We start from the raw sequence: 16,164 nt of genomic DNA, 5'->3' as shown, positions 1-16,164 counted from the left end.
AAGTATTTGTTGAACAGTTGTCAACTAACACTTACTTTTTACATTATTCATTAGAATGCTTCTTTTGCATTATTTACCATTCCAGTGTATTGCCTCCAGTGCTTGCTCAATTACTCAGTCCTGTTTGTGATCTGGTGGACTGTAGCCTTCCAGGTTCCCCTGTCCATGAAGTTTTTTTCAGGTAAGAATAGTGCAGTGGGTTGCGATATCCTGCTTCAGGGGATCTTCCCGACCCAGGGATTGAACCCCCCTGTCCGGTGTCGTCTGCATTGACATGTAGTTTTTTTTATCACTGAGTCACCTACATAGCCCTGTATGTTCTTTACCATTTAAATATATATGAGTATGTATAAAGTGTGTACAATATGGTTTTTTTTGTCCTCGATTATGAGACAGCAGTGTGTTTAATACCAGGTAAAATGAACTTTGAGGTCATGGTGGGGAAATACACTTTTTCTTGAGAACTGACATGAGTTTGCATAAAATGAATGTTCACTGATTGTGTCTTTGAAACTACACTACCCTGAAATTAATTTGAATTACATGTGACCACTCTTCCTGTTTTAAAGAATTCTATTCCTTTAGTGTTCTATAGTTTTAAGGTCATCATTGTGAAGATTCATAATTCCTTTCAGGATGGGTATGACTTTTGGTATCATACCATGTGTTTGACAAGAAACAGTGTATTTATAAATTAGAATTAATACAATGCCTATGCTTCTTTATATCTTGTAGATATGTCTCATATACATATGATCAAGAAATTATAGGCAGAAGAATTCAGTGGTAAACGAGAAATTTTTCAGAGTGATCTTTGGAAGAGCCAAAAGTCATGAAATCAGAGATTTTTTCCTCAGGAAGATCCAGGGAACTCTGTATAATTTTTAGTGTCTGTGGACAGATGATGAAAGAAATGACAAAGGAATGTCTATAACCCATAAGAAAAACCTGACTGATGAAAGAGATCGTCATAGTAGAAGTGATGCAGGAAATACGCCTGTTGATAGGCATGGATCAAGCTTTCAGGATGAATTACAGATAGTTCAATCTGAAGGGACAATTTTTGAATGTAGTCAAGTTATGACAAATATCAAAAGCAGCGACTCAGGTTTACCGCCTCAGAGAACTCATAGTGTCTGTAGAGGCATTTCTGATAAACATGAGAGTGTTGTTACATATTCTTCAGAACTGGCAGCAGACCATGAAGCACACAAGAAAAAACTTTACAAATATAATGAGTGTGACATAACCTTTCTTCAGGACTCGTAACTCACTAGACATCAAGGAGTCCATACAGGAGGAAAACCGTATAAATGCAATGTGTGTGGCAAGGCCTTTAATCAAACTGAATAACTTGCATATCATCAGAGAATTCATACTAGAGAGAAACCCTGTAAATGTGATGTATGTGGCAAGGCCTTTAGTCGAACTGCAAGCCATCAGGCAGTTCGTACAAGAGAGAAAGCATATAAATTTATGTGGCAAAGTCTTCAGTTCCAGGTCTTTGCAGTTCATTGGTGAGCTCATATTGGAGAGAAAATACATAAATATGATGTATGTGGCAAGGCCTTTAGTCAAAGTGCAAAACTTGCAATTCATCAGAGAATTCACACTGGAGAGAAACCATATAAATGTGATGTATGTGGCAAAGCCTTTAGTCAAACTGCATACCTTGCAGTTCATCGGAGAATTCATACTAGAGAGAATCCATATAAATGTGATGTATGTGGCAAGCCCTTTAGTCAAACTGCAAAACTTGCAATTCATCAGAGAATTCATATTGGAAAGAAGCAATATAAATGATGTATGTGGCAAAGCCTTTAGTCAAACTACACACCTTGCAGTTCATCAGAGAATTCATACTGGAGAGAAGCCATATAAATATGGTGTGTGTGGCCATGGCTATATTTGAAACACACAGCTTAGAAATCATTGGAGAGTTCATACTGGAGAGAAACCATGTAAGTGTGATTTATGTGGCAAGGCCATTAGTAAACTTGCACTTCATCAGAGAATTCATACTAAAGAGAAACCATATATATGTGATGTATGTGGCAAGGCCTTTACTGTAAATACATACCTTGCTGTTCATCGGAGAATTCATACTGGAGAGAAACCATATGAATGTGATGTATGTGGGAAGGCCTTTAATCAAATTACAAACTATTCAGTTCGTCAGAGAATTCATACTGGAGAGAAACCTTACAAATGTAACAATTGTGACAAACATTTTAGTGCACAGTCATTGCTTCAGTCATGTCCGACTCTCTGCGACCCCATAGATGGCAGCCCACTAGGCTCCTCTGTCCCTGGGATTCGCCAGGCAAGAATACTGGAGTGGGTTGCCATTTCCTTCTCCAATGCATGAAAGTGAAAAGTCAAAGTGAAGTTGCTCAGTCATGTCCGACTCCTAGCGACCTCATGGACTGCAGCCTACCAGGCTCCTCCGTCCATGGGATTTTCCAGGCAAGAGTACTGGAGTGGGGTGCCAGTGCCTTCTCTGTAACTAGACATCAGGCAGTTCATATAGGAGAGAAAGCATAGAAATGTAACTTATGTGCAAAGTGTTCTGTCCCAGGTTTTATTTTGCAGTTCGTTGGAGTACTCATGTTGGAGAGAAACCATGCAAATGTGATGTATGTGGCCAAAGCCTTACTCTAAACATACAACTTAGAATTTATTGGAGAATTCATACTGGAGAAAAGCCATACAAATATGATGTATGTGGCAAGGTTTTAGTCAAACTATAAACCTTGCAGTTCATTGGCGAATTCATACTGGAAACCTTAAAAATGTAAAAATTGTTATAAATGTTTAGGCACCATCAACCTTAACTCATCATCAGGCAGTTCATACAGAGAGAAACCATATAAATATGATGTATATGACCAGTGCTTTACTTGAAATGACCATCTTAGAAACCATTGGATAATTCATACTAGAGAGAAACATTAGAAATGGAACAGTTGTGAGTACATTATAGTGCAAATATAATGAGTGTGGCAAAGCCTTTAGTCCAAGTTCAGGCCTTATCATTTTTCAGAGAATTCACACTGTATAAAAACGAAAGAAGTGAATGTGGAAATGCTTCTAGTGCATGTTCAGCCTTAACCATTAGGCAGTTCAAACAGGAGAGAAACCATGTGGCAAAGCCTTCAGTCAAAGGAATGACATTGCAGATCATCTGAGAATCCATACTGTAGTGAAAACTTACAAATACAGTGAATGCAGTAAAGTGTATAAACTTTTTGACCTTCAGAAAAGTCAAACTGGTGGGAAACCACACACATGTGGTAGGTGTGGCAAAGCTTGATTCTGTGCTCAGACCTCACTAACCATCAGGTAATTCATTTTGAATTGAAATCTTACCCATGTAGTGCATGTGGTACCAAGTGCCATGGAAGTGGTTCGGTTTTTACAAAACATGAGAAAATTCATACTGATGAGAAGCCATACATTTAGAGCATGGTAAATCCCTCCTGTCTTAAGATTGGAGGGAAACATATAACTGTAACATGTATGGACCTGGCTTCAATAACAGGTCTCATCATTCCCATCATCAGAGAATTCATAATGCAGAAACACCTTACAAATCTTAAGTGTGGCAAATCCTTCAGGTGGCATTCAGACCTAAAAAGGCATCAGGTGATCCATATTCGAGAGACCTTCCAAATGTAATCAGTGTGGCTAGGCTTTTGTCAGGTGTATACATGTTAGGCTTCTTGAGAATATTCACACTAGATAGAACCTGTATCATAGTAATGAGCATGTCAAGGTTTTTGAATAACAATCTGAAGTCATGATTCAGTAAAGAAGTCATTCTGGAGAGAAAGCTTACAAGTGACATGGTTGTGTAAAACCTTAACTCGGGGCTCACATCTCACCAACCATCAGATGATCCATCCTAAAGAGAACCTTACAAGTGTATGTAATGTGTCAAGGCTTTTAGGTACTGCCTTAAACTTAGGGTTCACCAAATACTTTACATTTAGAAATGCAATGATTATGGCAGTTTTCACAATTACTGCCCACACTCTAGGTATGTAAGAATATATATCCTGGAGTTAAACCACACAAGGCAGTTTTTGTCGGGAGGATTTTCACGAAACATCAAGTTGGGGAACATTCTGAGCAATGCTTTACAAATGCAATGGGAGTGGGAAAGTTTCAGCTTGAATTTAAGTATTAGACAACAAGAGTCCATAATGAAGAGGAGTCTTAGAAATGAATGCGCAAGGGCTTTCTGCAGGCTTCAGAGTACACTAGACTTTAAAATATATCTCTTTCAGAGAAACCACACAAAAGTAATGTGTATGCTAAAGCTTTAACCCAAAGATCAAAACTGAAACATGAGAGGATTTATATGTAAAGCAAGCTAGCACAGGTAATGAATACTGTATTATTTTTTTCATGAAATATTCACAGAGTTAACAGGTTACTGGAGAAGGCAATGGCAACCCACTCCAGTGCTCTTGCCTGGAAAATCCCATGGACGGAGGAGCCTGGTAGGCTGCAGTCCATGGGGTTGCTAAGAGTTGGGCATGACTGAGCGACTTCACTTTCACTTTTCACTTTCATGAATTGGAGAAGGAAATGGCAACCCACTCAGTATTCTTGCCTGGCGAATCCCAGGGACAGAGGAGCCGAGTGGGCTGCCATCTATGGGGTCGCACAGAGTCGGACACGACTGAAGCGACTTAGCAGCAGCAGCAGCAGTAGTAGTATCAGGGAAATGCTGGTCATTTTCTCCCTTAACTGGTAATTGCTGTTCATATAAATGATTAATGGAAACTTATTCTTCAAAATGGAAGAGAGCATTTTTCTTGAAGAAAATTTAATCAAAAGAACCAGAAAAGTATGTGCACATTTCTGCTTCAGAATTAATTGCTGCTGTTTACAGTCTGCTAATGTTTTATTCAGAATGTATCATAAGTCCTATGGTCTAATAAAATTGTTATCATTTTTCTGTAACTCTGAATGGATCATGTTTCTTCCAATAGTTGTATGCTTCCCCAGTACTTCATAACAGAAACTAGCAATGCACCAAAACCTCTCAAGTTTGAAAGAATCTGTGAGAATTTTACATGATGAAATCAAGAAATAGACAATTTTGGGATTATATACCAATATCTTCAGTTATCCTCTCCAACTCTGTCCATTAGTTCATTTCAGTCACTCAGTTGTGTCCCACCCTTTGCAACCCCATGGACTGCAGCACACCAGGTTTCCCTGTCCATCACTGACTCCTGGAGCTTGCTCAAACTCATATTCATCTAGTCAGTGATGGCATCCAACCACGTATCTCATCATCTGTTGTCCCATTCTCCTGCCTTCAGTCTTTCCCTGCATCAAGGTCTTTTCCAGTGAGTCAGTTCTTTGTATCAGGTGGCCAAAGTATTGGAGTTTCAGCTTCAGCATCAGTCTTTCCAGTGAATATTCAGGACTGACTTCCTTTAGGATGGACTGGTTTGATCTCCTTGCAGTCCAAGGGACTCTCAAGAGTCTTCTCCAACACCACAGTTCAAAGTATCATTTCTTCAGTGCTCAGCTTTCTTCATGGTCGAACTCTCAAATCCATACATGACTACTGGAAAAACCATAGCTTTGACTAGATGGGCCTTTGTTGAAAAAGTAATGTCTGCTTTTTAATATGCTGTCTAGGTTGGTCTTAGCTTTTCCAAGGAGCTAGCGTCTTAGTTTCATGGTTGCAGTCACCATCTGCAGTCATTCTGGAGCCCAAGAAAATGAAGTCTCTCACTGTTTCCATTGTTTCCTCATCTATCTGCCATGAGGTAATGAGACCAGATGCCATGATATTTGTTTTTTGAAGGTTGAGTTTTAAGTCAGCTTTTCCACTCTCCTTTTTCACCTTCATCAAAAGACTGCTTAGTTCTTCACTTTCTGCCATAAGGGTGGTGTCATCTGTGTATCTGAGGTTATTGATATTTCTTCCAGCAATCTTGATTCCAGCTTGTGCTTCATTCAGTCCAGCATTTTGTGTGATGTACTCTGTGTATACGTTAAACAAGCAGAGTGACAATATACAGCCTTGATGGACTCCTTTGCCACTTTTGAACCAGTCCGTGGTTCCATGTCTGGTTCTAAGTGTTGCTTCTTGACGCATATACAGGTTTTTCAGGAGGCAGGTACGGCGATCTGGTATTCCCATCTCTAAGAATTTTCCATAATCTGTTGTGATCCACACAGCAAAGACTTTAGTCAATGAAGCAGTAGATATTTTTCTGGAATTATCTTGCTTTTTCTATGATCCAAGGGATGTTGGCAGTTTGATCTCTGGCTCCTCTGCCTTTTTTAAAACCAGCTTGAACATCTGGAAGTTCTTGGCTCACGTACTGTTGAAGCTTAGCTTGGAGAATTTTGAGCATTACTTTGCTAGCCTGTGTGATGAGTGCAGTTGTATGGTAGTTTGAACTTTCTTTGGCATCATAGCAGGGCAGTTATAGCCTCTGGCCCCCTAAAACCTTCCCCCTGTTTATGGATGTGTAACATATTATAGGTGCACCATATGATATTTCCTAATGTTTTCTTTTGTGCCCAGATAAAACTAATAGTATGTGCCTGATTTACATGAAGTGAAGATAGGAATAATAAACATATGATAATTAGGAAATAAAACTTCAGAAATAAGGTTAAAAGTGATACCTCTTTTTGAGCTTGGAGCATCCTGAAATTATTATTTTTTTATTATTGGCTGAATAGTTGTGGCTCTTGGGTTTAGTAGCTCCACAGCATGTGGGAATATCCCAGACCAGGGATCAGTCTCTGTTGTTCTGCATTGGGAGGCAGATTCCCTACCAGTCAACCACAAGGGAAGCCACAGGAATAATTTAGAATGCGCATTATATGAGTGCAATTTTTTTGCTTGATAAACTAGAAATTTCACATACTCAGTCCCCAACTTTTTTGTTCTTGTTACTTTGCAGTCACCCACTGGAAGAAGACGGAACCAAGTTTGGTTTGGATGTTGAGACAGATGAAGCCATGTGCTAAAGTGCTTTGAGAAGGTTAACTGCTGAAGCTTTCTAGTCGGAGCAGGGTAGACTTGCATGCTGTTGGAAAGAAAAGCTTGACGAACATGGAATGGTGACTCTTGGAGTGTTAAGATGATTACTGGATGGCAAGGAGGGGAGGGTTCCTGCTTTGGTGAACTACTAGTTGCTATCAAAGGAAAGGGGCCTTAGTCTTTTTTTCTCAGCCTGCCCGGAGAGGCAGCACAGGAAGCGGTTGTTTTTAAAGTCTAAAGGAATCAGTAGTCAAACATCAAAAAACCACAGTGAGACTTTATATTCTTAAACACTGAATGTTTACACATGCCATGAATTTATAACATTCCTTTATGGTACACATATGTTCCATTGTTCATATGGTTTTTGAAGACGGTAGTAGCTTACTATTTATCTATTTTACTAAACAAATTACTAATTATGATCTATTGCCTAAGACATTTTTACACTAGCCTAATAAACATTAATATTTAGACTTATTTATTAGGTAATAAATAGAAGAAGTTCATTTTCCAGAGGATATTAAAGTGTTGATGTCACATTATAGAATTAAGTAATATGGCTCCATGGTTCATTGTCAGATCTAGTGGAATTTCTTTAGTTTTTTTTGTTTACAATATTGTGATTTTTTTTTTTTTTTTTTTTTTACCGTACATCAGCATGAATCGGCCATAGGCATACATGTGTCCCCTCCCTCCTGAACCCACCTCCCTCCCCACCCCATCCCTCCAGGTCTTTACAGAGCAGTGGCTCTGGATGCCACTGATGTCATTCATCAAACTCCCACTGGCTATCTATGTTACATAGGGTAATATATGTTTCAATGCTATTCTTGCCAATCATTCCATCGTATTTCTTTTGTTTTTTTTTTTTTAATAGTTTTTCCTTGAAAGTGAAAGTTGCATCAGACTCTTTGCAACCCCATGGACTATACAGTCCAAGAAATTCTCCAGGCCACAATACTGGAATGGGTAGCCTTTCCTTTCTCAAGGGGATCTTCCCAACGCAGGGATCAAACCCAGGTCTCCTGCATTTGCAGGCAGATTCTTGACCAGCTGAGCCACCAGGGAAGCCCAAGAGTACTGGAATCGGTAGCCTATCCCTCCCCCTGCAGACCTTCCTGATTCTGGAATCGAACCAGGGTCTCCTGCATTCCTGGTGGATTCTTTACCAACTGAGCTATCAGGGAAGCCCAGTTTTTGCTTTGTGTTACTTTTTCTATACACATGTGATGCAGATTTAATGTTTAATTTACATTTCTTCCATGCCTTAACACTAACAAATATATAGTTATGGGTTATTTTGAGACTTTTGTAACACGAAAATGCACATAAGACAATGACAAGGTGTAAGGCAAGATTGGAGAAAAAGTGAGCCAGGCAGAGAAAGATTTGTTATAGGAAGAAAAAGTGTCTGGCTTTAGAGAGAAGCCAGTGTTCTCCCTTTACAGCCAACCCTTCTTATACCCTATTGATGGGAAGCTGTGCCCTGCAGGGAGAGGGCATTAGTTTTATCTTTAGCCCGCAGCTGGGGTCTTGTGATCACATAGTCTGAGGAGTCTCACAGTCAGGTGGTCACGTAGTCTTGAGAAACTGGCCCAGCAGAGCAAAACAGGATCCCACCAGGGCAAAGTGGTCACTGGGCTTCATCCGTTGTTTGTCAGGTCACCACAATGGGCAATTTTTCAACAATACGCTCTGAGTCCCTTGTGGACCCTAACACAAGGGACATAGTAGGTGCCCTATAAATATGAAGAAAGACAGCTCCTTTAGTAGGACTTGAGTTCACTCAGTTTATACACATAGAAATATTTATAAATAGGGGTACTCTTTCTGTCCCCTTCTGATGCCTATGTCAGAAGCTTTCTCTATCTCTTTTATACTTTAATAAAACTTTATTACACAAAAGCTCTGAGCGATCAAGCCTTGTCTCTGGCCCCAGATTGAATTCTTCTCCTCTGGGGGCCAAGAATCCCGGTGTCTTCGCGTGATTCAATGACAACCTTTCATCTTGGGGGCTCATCCGGGATCCTTCAGGACAAGGTAAGGATGCTTGGAGCTTTAGTTCTTTGTTCTCTTAGCGAATGTGTTTTCTGCTGTGCTTTACTAACTCTACGGTGTGCTTGTGTGAATGAATGGCATGCCCTGCGTGAAGCAAGTAAGGAGCCCTGCTCTGTGGTTCCACGGTGATCTCAAACGGCTTATGGCAGAAACCTGTCGGGGCATTATACCGACCTGCCAATGCCAAGAGGCACCCAATGTCTCCTTCGGGAACCGAACAGAAATGGGCAAAGCGTGTGGACCGAACTCTCCTTTCTTGGTCAAACTTTTCGGTCTCTTTGACCATTTCATAACTCCTTGGGAATTAGAAGTACTAACCTAATCTATCGGATCATAGACTTTCAAGGGACTTTTGATCTATACTGTTATTGTGTACTGTGGCTTAGGTCCCAAACTTGAATTGGTAGTCAAGAAAGTGCCTAGCCTCGCTAGGAATCGAAAGTTCGGAAGCTAGATGGAGCTCTAGCTCCCAAAACATCTCTGAGGTTAAAGGTTACTCAAATTGGGACTGCAATGGGTTTTTTTCTTTGATAATGCCAGCTCTTAGTAGATCAGAGGAGGCTGTTATACTGGTGTGGTGATGCTTGGAAAGAACATCTCAGTTTTATGTTCGCGTCAGTCTTATTGTGGTCAGGAAATACTCAGGGTCGTGCACAGGCACTCAGGTGACAAATGTTTTCCCACAGCGGTCTTAGCTTGGGAGGCATTCCGGAAGGTTACTCTGATTCACCCCGGGTGACATCAGAGGCAAGCAAGGTTAAGGGTGAAGAGCTGGACGTCAAGTAGGGATGCTATCAAGTCTACCCCTGGTACATCCCCACCCCATCTCGGTGGTAGAACCGGGAGGGACGAGTACGGCGCCTGCATCGGTAAGGGACAGACTAAGTCCGACCAGAAAGAAAAAGCTTTTGGTGTAACGTCTGTCTACACCCCCATCTAGAGCAGGGAGGGACGCCTCCGGTAGAAAAAATGGCGCTGGTCGCTTTTTTTTCTCTCTTACAGATGGGAGCTAACAATTCCAGCCTCACTCCTTTGAACTGTATCCTGAAAAACTGGGATAGATTTGATCCCCAGGGCTTAAAGAAGACACACTTGGTCTTCCTATGTGATACTGCATGGCCACGGTATCCATTGGAGGACGGCGAACGGTGGCCAGTTGGAGGGTCTCTTAAGTATAATACTGTTCTACAATTAGACCGGTTCTGTAAGGAACAAGGGAAATGGGTAGAAGTAGCATATGTGTTGCCCTTTTTCTCTCTGCGAAATATGCCAGACTTATGTCCTAAGGGTATAGATTTGGGCGTGAAACCTTCAGCTCCCTCCTTTACATCTCCTGTCTCAGTATGACCTCAGACTACTCTGGTTTCAGAGAAACTCAGACCATCAAAGTAAGAGATGAGATGGAGGACAGGAGACAAAGAGAAGAGGAAAAACAGGTTTCTCCAATCTATCCCTGGGATCATATGCACAGAGCAGCCAGAGAGACTGAGGAACAGCCACACAAGCTGTTGCCTCTTTATGAAACACCCACCGGGAGAAATAATCAGTCTGTGAGAGTTAATAAGCCTTTCTCTTATCAAGAAATACAAAGAATCAAGGAGAATCTGGGAGACTATTTAGAGGACCCAGAAAAATATATTAGAGCTTTTAAAGGTGTTACTCTGCTTTATGACCTCACTTGGAAGGATGTGATGTATATCTTGGGACAAACGGTGACTCCCGAGTCAAAGACTCGCGTTTTGGGAAAAGCGATTGCTTATGGAGATGAATGGCTTGGTAATGAATCAGTAGGGAAGAGGGAGAATGAGACAGCGGCCCTCCCCACTGGGAATCAGGTGGTCCCAACTATAGAACCAGACTGGGACTACAACACAGCTAAAAGAAGATGGGATCAGAGTCATTTTGTTAGATGTATTCTTGAAGGACTTAGGCAGGCGTGTTCTGAACCTTTAAACTATGACAAATTGGCAGACATAGAACAGGAGGAGAAAGAAGCTCCTGGTAAATTCCTAGATAGACTGAGAGAAGGCCTTTGCAGATTCACTGAGATTGATCCCGAAAGTGAAGAGGGAAAAGTGATCTTAAAGGATAGATTTCTAACTCAGTCGGCTCCAGATGTCCGCAGTAAGCTATTAAAACAGGCGTATGGACCAAATTAGTCTAGATACTCCGTTACAGCTGGCTCAGACAGTCTATTATGGTAGGGAATATGAGGAAAAGAGAGGCAAAAAAAGACAAAGGAAAAGGCGGAAGCCTTCGCCCTGGCTATGAAAAACGTTCTTAAACAGCCTGAGAAAAATGCCCAGAGGGGCCCAGGTGAAAAGGGATGGGCTTGCTATTACTGTGGAAAGGAGGGGCACCTCAAGCGGGATTGCCCTCAGGCATCTAAGCCGCCCCCGGCTCCATGTCCGGTCTGCAAAGGACCACACTGGAAGAGAGACTGCCCCCAGAGGCGTAGGTCTCCGGGGTCGGACTCTCAAGACAATCAGGACTGAAGGTGCCCGGGGGTCCCCACACAAGCTCCCGTCTTAATAACACCTGAGGAACCCTGGGTATTAATAATTGTGGGGGGCCAATCCGTCGATTTCCTTTTAGATACCGGGGCAACTTATTCTGTGCTTACTGAAGCCCCTGGCCCACTTTCTTCCCGATCCGCTTCCGTAATGGGACTGTCTGGACGAGCCAAAAGGTATTATTTCAGTTATTCTTTATCTTGCAACTGGGATCCTGTGCTGTTTTCACACGAGTTTCTGATCGTGCCAGAATCTCCCTCACCCCTTTTGGGAAGGGATATACTAAGCAAGGTCCATGCCTCTGTTTTCATGAATATGGAGCCCTCCCTTTCTCTCCCTTTAGTTGAACAAAATGTAAATCCTAGAGTATGGGCTGATGGAAAATCTGTGGGTCGAGCACAAAATGCTATTCCTGTAGTTGTTAAGCTCAAAGACCCGCACGTATTTCCACATAAGAAGCACTATCCACTGAAACCTGAAGTTAAGGAAGGGTTAAAACCCATCATCGAAAATTTAAATGAGCAGGGACTATTAATTCCCTGTAACAGTCCTTGCAACACTCCTATTTTGGCTATAAAGAAATCGAATGGTAAATGGAGACAAGTTCAAGATTTACGAATAATAAATGAGGCTGTAGTTCCTTTACATCCCGTGGTGCCTAATCCTTATACTCTATTGCCTGAAATTCCTGAACGGGCCAAATATTTCTCAGTAATTGATTTAAAGGATGCCTTCTATTCAGTGCCTTTGGCGGAAGAAAGTCAATTTCTATTTGCCTTTGAAGACAGCCAGCTTCTCTGTTAACCTGGACAGTTTTGCCCCAGGGATTTCGTGACAGTCCTCACTTATTCGGACAAAGTTTGTCACGGGATCTATAAAACTTTAATAGCTCTGAAGCAGTGGTGTTACAATATGTAGATGATATTTTGCTCTGTGCTGAAACAGAGGAAGCTTGTTCGCGAGCCTCAGAAGATTTCTTAAACTTTCTGGCAGGCTGTGGTTACAAGGCATCAAGAGAAAAGGCTCAGCTTTGTCAACAATAGATATCTGGGCCTAATCATATCAGAAGGGACTAGGGCCATAGGCCTTGAGAGAATTAAACCTATACTAAATCATCCCCTACCTATGACTTTAAGACAATTGAGAGGATTTTTGGGAATCACAGGTTACTGTCACATTTGGATTCCGGTTACGGGGAACTTGCCCGGCCTTTATATAAACTTATAGCTGAAACTCAGCAGGCCCAAACCCACAAACTGGTTTGGTCTCCAGAAACTCAAAAGGCTTTTAAGGTTCTTCAGACTGCTCTCCTGCAAGCTCCAGCTCTGAGCTTGCCCACAGGGTCAGAATTTAATTTGTTTGTCACTGAAAGAAAAGGTGTGGCATTGGGAGTTTTGACACAACCCTGAGGGCCTCACCAGCAACCTATTGCTTATCTAAGCAGAGAATTAGATGTAGTTTCACGTGGGTGGCCCCACTGCCTAAGAGTAATTGGGGCAGCGGTTTTATTAGCACCTGAAGCTTTAAAAATAATTAATGGATGAAACCTTACTGTACTGACTTCTCATGATGTGAGTGGAATCTTAAATTTTAAGGTTAATATTTGGATGACAGACAGTAGGCTTCTTAAGTATCAGTCATTGTTGTTAGAAGGACCAGTAACTAAGCTTAAGTTTGTGGAAATTTAAATCCTGCCACTTTCCTTCCTGAGAAGGAAAATGAAACACCTGATCACGATTGTTCTCAATTCCTAGTTTTAAACTATGCAGCTCGGGAGGATCTAAAGGATACCCCATTAGACAATCCTGATATGGAAATATTTACAGATGGCAGTTCTTTTGTTCAGGATGGAAAGCGTAAAGCAGGTTATGCCGTGGTGACTGCTGAACAGGTTTTGGAAGCAAAATCTCTCCCCCAGGCAACCAGTGCTCAGTTAGCGGAGCTTGTGGCTCTGACCCAGCTCTAGAGTTAAACAAAGGGCAGCGGATGGGCCTGATAATCTATGTGAGTCTGCTTCTGCTGACTCCCAAAATCCTGAGTCTGCCGTTGGATCCTCAAGACAATGTCTGCCTGTCCTGGGCTCACTTCTATGCTGCATTCCACAATGGGTCTCACTGCTGGGTCTGTGGAGCACTCCCCTCTTCGTCAGTGGAAGGCTTCCCGTGGTGGACATCCCCATTTCAAGGAAAAGACTTTCTCCAAGTCTGTGAATACCTTCGACAACAATCGCATGCGATGCCTCTTCTTCATCTGATGACATTTACCAACCTTAAAATGGACTGGTGCAACACTTTGCACTTTAACTATGGACATAATGTGACTTTTAATTTTGATTCTGGTTGTTTTGTTCTTGCTGTTTGCTCCCTGCATCTGTAATTGTATAACTGGATTTGTTTCTAGCCGCATGAAAGCTTTTAAGTTACAAATGGTTGCTCAAACTCCTGCTACTGCTGTAGCTTCCTCCAGCTACTATTTGGGGCCCCTGGATAAGATATGAGGATTAGGAGAATATGTTGCCTCACCAATTTAGGGACAACACCCCTTGTCAGCTCGGAAGCAGCTATGGAACGAGAACGACGCCCCTTTTCCCTAGGCAACATAATTCTCCTAAAAGAAAAGGGGGGAATGAGAGAGTCATTTCCTAGGCAGGTTGATAGGGAGTCTAGGGGTCCCCAAGGAGAGAGGGGTCTGAAATTCTCAAAGAGGAAGAAAGGACAAACTTTTTCTTTCTCCACATTCCTTAGGATTATATAACAATAATGTATCCTGCCTAAGGACAGTCTTTGGATTCAACCTTCTGTTATCTTAGAATGTTAATTATGGGAGTAGACCTGGTCTTTACAAGGATGTATCTTGCCTGAGGACAGTGTTATCTTAAAATGTAAATTATGGGAGTAGGTCTGATGAGGTCTTTACAACCTCCAGACATTCTTTAGATTATATAACCTCATTGTTAACACTAGCAAGCGGGTACTCCTTCTGCCGCCTTCTGGTGCCTTTGTCAGAAGCTTTCTCTATCTCCTTTATACTTTAATAAAACTTTATTACACACACACACACAAAGAAATATTTATAAATAGTGTAAAAGTGATAATTTTGGTGAAAGTAAATACTAATGTCTTCTCAAGATGTCATATTTTAGTCTGCTTTGTTTTCCACAACTGACAGCTTTCAGAAACAAAGAAATGAGAGAAAATATATCACCATTGCTAAACAAAAAGTATACGGTCTAATTGCCATCAAATGGTCATAATTTGACATCCGTTAAATTGAAGTATTGATTTAAGTATCATATATTATGATGTAAACAAGTTTTTCTCTAAAGTATTTGAAGCTACGTCATCACAAGCGTGGAACAGAAACACTTTTATAAAGAAGACTGCAGTTTTCATTAAAGGACATTTTTTTCTCTGTTAACGATTTTTTACATTTATTTTTGGCTGTGCTGGGTCTTCATTGTTGCGCTGGCTTTTCTCTCCTTGCGGCAAGCAGGGGTATGAATTCTGTACACATAACATAAACCTGGCTGGGGTTTTCTTGGAGACCGGAGTTCTGCATCCCCTTGTTTTGGTCAGTCCAGAGCACTCAAAGTCTTTTTGTTCCCCACTGTGCTGAGCCTTTTTTGCTGCACGTGGACTTTCTCTAGTTGCAGCAAGCAGGAGCTACTCTCTAGTTGCTATGTGCAGGCTTCTCACTGCTGTAGCTACTCTTGTTGCAGAGCACAGGCTCAGTACTTGTGTTGCACGGGCTTAGTTGCTCCAAGGCACGTGGTATCCTCCCAGACCAGGGGTCAAACCTGTGTCCCATGCATTGGCAGGTGGATTCTTTATCACTGGACCCCCAGGGAAGTGGCAGTGAGTGGCTTTCAACCGAGCAAATCCCAGTATCTTTCAACCAGGATCCTCCTGTGTCTTTTAACTGTTCATACCCTGACAAATAAAATGTGGGGTCATCACCCTATAACTGGGAGATCTGAAAACCAGGGGAGGCTCCCCAAAACTTACCTGGACTTGCTGAGGAGGAGGATGGGCCCAAGCGGCCCTTCCTGAAATACCAAGGCCAGAATGTCCAAAGCACAAGAACGGTGCCTGCTTTTCTCCGTCCTGCATTCCCCTCAGGGTGCACAGTCGCTGGGCCACTGCAGTGACTAATAAGCTTGATGCTTGAAGAAGTGGAATGTCAAGACATTTTTCTTCTGACAGGTGTTACTGTGAGGTAGCCTGTTCTAAGAGTTGTGCGTTTCACATCTAGCTTGTCATCCCTACACAAAGCCAGTTCTTGTTTACTTAAACTGCTTAAGTTAATTCTAACTGCAGTAATATTTCTGGGTCCAGCCACCAGGCCACATCAACCCCCACCCACCCCTACCAACCTCCAGCCCCTCTGCCACACAAGGTTTCTGTTCCACAAGGCTGAACCGCTTCCGCCTCATCAGCAGGAATCCTGTTAAGAGGAAACCTTATTTCCAACGTAATTATTCCCACAGAATTTTACGCTTTTACTTTAAAACTGTTACTTTAATGACAGTTACTTTAATGAGGAATCAGTGGTGCAACACAAGCCGTG

General features: G+C 41.9%; 1 protein-coding gene across 1 annotated transcript in view; it reads left to right on the top strand.

Annotated features, from left to right (window-relative positions):
- The window catches only part of LOC147354495 (zinc finger protein 480-like), a 50,135-nt gene extending 35,120 nt beyond the window's left edge, over positions 1-15,015 (top strand). The window contains exons 5-6 of the transcript XR_015146461.1: positions 6,945-9,067; positions 10,088-15,015. The gene's annotated coding sequence lies outside the window, so the exon portion shown is untranslated. The remainder of the gene's footprint in view (positions 1-6,944; positions 9,068-10,087) is intronic.
- The last annotated feature ends 1,149 nt before the right edge of the window (positions 15,016-16,164 follow it).

Source organism: Bos grunniens, chromosome 18 (assembly GCF_055505025.1).
Source record: "Bos grunniens cultivar Pamir isolate PY7600 chromosome 18, Bosgru_T2T1.0, whole genome shotgun sequence".
NCBI classification, from domain to species: domain Eukaryota; kingdom Metazoa; phylum Chordata; class Mammalia; order Artiodactyla; family Bovidae; genus Bos; species Bos grunniens.
Note: the sequence above shows the minus strand (reverse complement) of the source record. Positions and strands in the feature narration are given on the sequence as shown.